The sequence below is a fragment of the Rhea americana genome, unplaced genomic scaffold (assembly GCF_003343005.1).
Source record: "Rhea americana isolate MKP2758 unplaced genomic scaffold, rheAme1 scaffold_97, whole genome shotgun sequence".
Taxonomy (NCBI): Eukaryota; Metazoa; Chordata; class Aves; order Rheiformes; family Rheidae; genus Rhea; species Rhea americana.
This window is the reverse complement of record NW_028187166.1, coordinates 2,609,737-2,614,715: the sequence shown is the minus strand read 5'-3', so window position 1 is coordinate 2,614,715 and position 4,979 is coordinate 2,609,737. Positions and strand designations below refer to the sequence as shown.

The 4,979-nt window shown below is 59.0% G+C and overlaps 1 long non-coding RNA gene across 2 annotated transcripts in view; it reads left to right on the top strand.

The window, feature by feature from the left end:
• Nucleotides 1-2,399: 2,399 nt before the first annotated feature.
• Nucleotides 2,400-4,979, top strand: part of LOC146584170 (uncharacterized) — an 8,596-nt gene continuing 6,016 nt past the window's right edge. The window contains exons 1-2 of one of the 2 annotated variants that reach the window (XR_014898266.1): nucleotides 2,400-2,442; nucleotides 4,227-4,320. This is a non-coding gene — a long non-coding RNA (uncharacterized LOC146584170). Of the gene's footprint in view, nucleotides 2,443-3,918; nucleotides 4,048-4,226; nucleotides 4,321-4,979 lie in introns of those variants that run through there. The other variant, XR_014898267.1, reaches the window with a different exon arrangement.

Here is a 4,979-nt window from a genome sequence, read left to right as displayed (position 1 = left end):
CAGCTGATCACATTTATTTCATTATTTGAGTGAAATCCCTTGCAAATGCCACCTTCCCCCCTCCCCTTCCCCTTACAAAAATAGAAGGCAGGGAAGGACTGCAGATTTAGGAAAAGTTAATCGTGGGAGCCGCGTGCGTGCCGTTAACCTCTGGCAGCCCGAGCCAGGGCGAGCAGGGGGAGRTGCTGGGGGCCAGGAAGGCTTGGGGGTGCCCTGTCCCCCCCAGCACCTCTTCTGCTTTAGTGGTAGTGGAGCTGCCGACGGCACAGCTCGAGCGGCTGGCGCTTCCCGCTGCTGAGGTGGGTCTGCCGCCGCACCTCACTTCCCGGGGAGCCGCTGCAGGATGCGTCCGTGGCCCAAGGTCCACGAGCTCGAGGCCGTGGGAAATGCCTTTGCGGTGCTCCCTTTGCTCTGAGCCTCTGCAAATGATGGGGATGGACCTGGGAACTTGATTGCAAGCATTACATTGGATCTTTCTCAATTTAAAATTTTCTCAATTGAAATTTTCCAACAAATTTCAAACAGATGGTTCCCATCTCCAGCAACTCCCCTGTCCCTGCAGAGCCCCTTCCCTCTGATTCACCCTCCGGACCCGTGCATRGGTAGAGGTGAATGCTGGCTGCAAGGCCCCATGCTCTTCGCTTCTCGCAGCTCAGGCTCGCTCACGGGACCCCGTCTGCCTTCCTCGCCCATCCAGCACTCCCCGGACCAGCCAGCCGGCTTGCCCAGTCCCAGCAGAGCTGGAAAGTCAGACCTGCAGAGATTAATTAAAATAAGAGAAGGTAAGTGCTAAAGTGATGGATGTTAGTAAAACATCCACAGGCGAAGGTGCTCAGGGTGTTGGGTGACATTTGCCTCTGRCCGAGCAGCTTTGCGGTAGTTGAACCCACTGGATGCAGCAGGTGTTAAGGCAGCAGCCCCTGACGTCTGGCTGCAGAGGTCAGCTGCGGGGAGCTGGGATGCACGCGTGGCTGGTGCCCACTCCCCGTTGGGATTTGCACCTTGAAGCTGCCTGCGATGATTTGTCACAGCTTGTTTTCCTTGGGTGCAAGGGGTTTTTGCTTGCTTTAAACCCTAAACCTAAAGATGTGTATTAATGGCATGTTAGTGCACAGCCTTTGTGTTTAGCGCAAGCTCAGGCTTATGTAAAGCACAGATTAATGGGAATTAGCAAAACAGAGGAGCATGGGGGGGATACAGTGAGGATGCCTGGGGAGAGGATGCTGGGTGGATTCAGAGGTGGCTGAAAGAGGACTTGCAAATTTGAGTGAAAATGGCTTCTTAAAAATTCATTTTTTTTTTTTTTTTTTTTTTTTTTTTAATGGCATACATCATTCCTGCACCAGCCACAAAGCAAATAAAGACTGGAAGTTAAAGTAACAAACAGCCATCCAAAGGGAAAACAAATTTTTACTAGTTTGCAAATGTATCCCTCCCCGACATGGCTTGTTTCCCCTGCCCTCTCTCAAAAAGTGAGGTGATCCTTGGGTTAAGAAAGGTTGAGGACTGTCCCCAAGTTCGGTGCAGAAAGCTTCCCTCTCGCCAACCCCTCAGCCCAGAAGCAYGGTCAGGTCTCCCTCCTAACGGGGTGGCAGAGACACCAAAGCCCACGCTTCCTTTTGCAGCTCCTCCGAGCCGGTGCCGGATGGGGGAGATGAGGCCAGAGAGGGAAAGCAGCAGGTCTGGGGGCACCTTGGCGCGGGAGAGCACGGCCGCCACGGCAGCCCTGCCACCCATCCCGGCAGGACGGCTCAGCCGGGCTCCGACCRTCCCTCGAATCCAGCCGGGAAGGGCTTGTGGGGGTTGCGAGACTCCTGGGGGGTTCCTTTTTTTGAAGCCTCCTGCAATAACAGCAGCCCTTGCTCAGCTTCCTTTCTAGATAACCTTTTTCCTGCTGCCCAACATCCTTATCTGCTGCAGACAGACTGGCAAGATGAACCGGAAAACTGATCCCTTATCTCTACTTCTCAAGAAGCTTATTTAAGTGCTGGAATGTGTCACGATGGTAAATGATCATTAAAATCCAAGTGAGGTGCATGGACCTAAGCACCAGCACCACTGCGAGGGGACACCTAGTGGGAAGGGAGGCTTGTGGGGCCGCAGCTTGTCAGGGCTTTCCCTTCTTTTGTCCGTCAAAAGATGCATGGCCGAAAAGGTAAAACCTGATTAAAACCACAACCTGTCCGYTGGGTTTCTTGTCAATCCGTGGCTTCGCGCTGCAGGCTGCTCCCAGCCATGCGAGGGTTCCCGTTGTCTCTCTGATTTCTCTGTGCCTCAGTTTACTCATTGCAGAAGAGCACGGTGACGCGGATCTGCCTCGCCAGGGCGCAGCAAGGGTTAACAGCCTACGTGCCAGAGCGCTGCGCACTCCTCACTCCTCGCTCGCCCTTTCGGTCTGCACTCAGATGCGGGAAGCGGTGCGATGCTAACGCATCCATGAAGGTAAATAGGATTTGAGAGCTATCGGGCTAATTAAAACGAACGGGGCTCTGCTGCTCAGACAGCCTGATGCAACGAAATGAGAGCTCTCGGGGGACACGGGAGTCAAGCAGAGCTTCAGCTCTTCGCTTATTCCCGCCGCAGCGAGCGGCAGGTATAGCAAGAGCAATTGCAGGCGCCGGGATCTGAGCGCTGCGACAGCAGAGGGGCCAGGGAAACCCGCCTGGCCACGGCTATGTCCGTAGCAGCTGCTGCAGAGCGGCGAGACGGATTTATTTTGGTCCTGTCCTGAGTGGAAAAATAGATGGCGGCGCTGGGTGCCAGCCTGGAGGGCAGCATGCTGCCGCCGCACGGGAATCCTCCCTCTCCGCAGCACTGGGGAGCTGGGGCGGGGGGGGAAGGGGAGCACAGCAGGATGGAAACCCCCAGGCTGGTGGGTTACGCAGCCCTAAAGAGCTCCAGGTGTGACCGCCTGGACCCCCATCACCACCCGGACCAGGGAGCACGGGATGCTCAGCCACGTGTGGCTGCTGGGGACCTCAGCGCAGCAGGGTCCCCGCGCATCCCGGCCCCCAAAGCACGGCTGAGGGCCGGACACGGCCTCCGCCTCGCGTGGCTCTTATTTCTTCAGCCACTCTTGCTCGGTAGCTGCTAGAGAAGCAGTGCCTGGGCAGTGCACGCCATTGCCACGGGCTGCTGGATCTCAGAGTTAATCATCTGCTCCACCTCGCCGACTACTTTTCCATAGCCGTGCACAGGGAATCGCCATCGCAGAGCAGAGTGCGGCCTGCCCGAGCGTTAGCGCCAAGCTTGGAGGGAAACGCGGGCGACCCCGTGGCCGTCGGGGCGGGACCACCCGCTTTCYGGGAGGGCTGAACCTGTCTCCTGGCAGCTAGAGCTAGCAGCCTGCAGTCTTCTACCCCTTGCAAAAACTCTTGCAATTAAACACTGGAGTATGCTTTTCCGCAAGATCCTCCAAATTTTCTTTGCATCTTGCGAGGACCTTGGCTCCGTCGCTCTGGGGACGCGTGACCTCCCACAATGGCTCGTTTGGGGCTGTGGAGGGGGTCCTGCAGGGGAGCAGCCCTGACAGCGAAGCCCGCAAGACTCATTCGTGTCCCCACGATGCAGTTTGCTTAYGCTTGAAGGCACCTGGCTCCCGCCGCAGCCCCCTCCCAGCTTYGCAGTTGTCCCCGTCAATGTGAAAAGCAGAAGCCGGGGTGGGGGGACGGGACGGGGATCCATCCAGGCCACGCGGCGTCTGCRTCTTGTGATCCTGAAACCCAAGAGCCCCCCCTGACTCAGCAGGTTATTAATAACCCCCTGGCTGTCGTCCCGCCGCAGCGCCCGCCAGCCCGGCCTCTCCCTTCTCTCCTCCCGGGCGAGACGCACGCACCAGGCAAGGGCAGGAGCTCCGTCCYGTCGGCCCCCGCATGCGAGGCCAGTGGGAGGCTCGTGGTGGGACCAGACAGGCCCCAGGGCCCAGCCTGCCTCCTGCCAGCGCAGARGAGGCTCCTCGTGCTGCTGAAGTTAGCTGCATCTTACCCCTGCCCCAGGTCCTCTCTTCTCTTACAGCTAAGGCCAGCCCTGGGCTAGGCCACCAGCATGGTGAGTTGGGCTATCAGAGACCCAGGGGGCTGAGGGGTGTCCCTGGTCCCATCCTGCCATCTTCCTCCACCTTCCTGGGGCTGATCCTGGGCTTGCGACACGCTGAGGCCCAACCTCCGTTTGGATGGGACAGAGTCTTCCAGCCACCAGGTTTCTCCATCTCTGCTGATCTTCTCCAGTCCCAGCCTTCATGTTGGCCCACACATCTTGCAGGACCGCCAAGGCCAAGTGGAGGAGCTGTAGAGCCCCTGGAGATGCCACCATCTTGTCCTGGTATGTGTGAGATCTGGATGGGGGAAGCGGGACATTTAGCAAAACTGTTTAGCAGGGCCCGGCGCTCTTGTTAGCCAGATCTGGTAGCACTCCCCGGGCTGGTTGTAACAGCGACGGGGGGAGTTGTCCTCCAGCCCCAGGGCAGCTCTCGCTGCAGCACCAAYGCCTTCCCCTTTTCTGTGTCTTCCCTCCTGCTCCGGTTCCTTCTCCTCTGCTCGCAGCCCCCAGTCGTGCCAGTGTGCGCTACAGCCGCTTGGGCTGGCAACCCAACCCGCACAGCCCCTGCGGAGGGGCCGAGGTGCGCGCTCTCGCTCCTGCCCCGACGGGGCCATCCTTGTCCACCACCCGGTGCCAGGAGGAGCGTCCCAGACTCCTCCAACCCTTCCGCCGCCCCCCACGAAGGCCGTGTCCCTTCCGGCCCCCCACCCCCAGCTCAGTGGCAGATTTGGGGCTCTTTGCTGAGCCCCCGGGGCAGCAGAGAACGGCTCCATCCTTATCCCATCCCAGTCTCCCCTTTCTCCCCCCTCCTTGGCTGTTCTTTGCTCTCCCGACGAGCCTCGCACAGCTGGTCTCTGTCCCTGATGGGGCAGGAGCTGGGGCAGGGGACAAGGGCTGGGGCAGGAGACAGGAGCTGGGGCAGGGGCGGGCCCAGCACCACG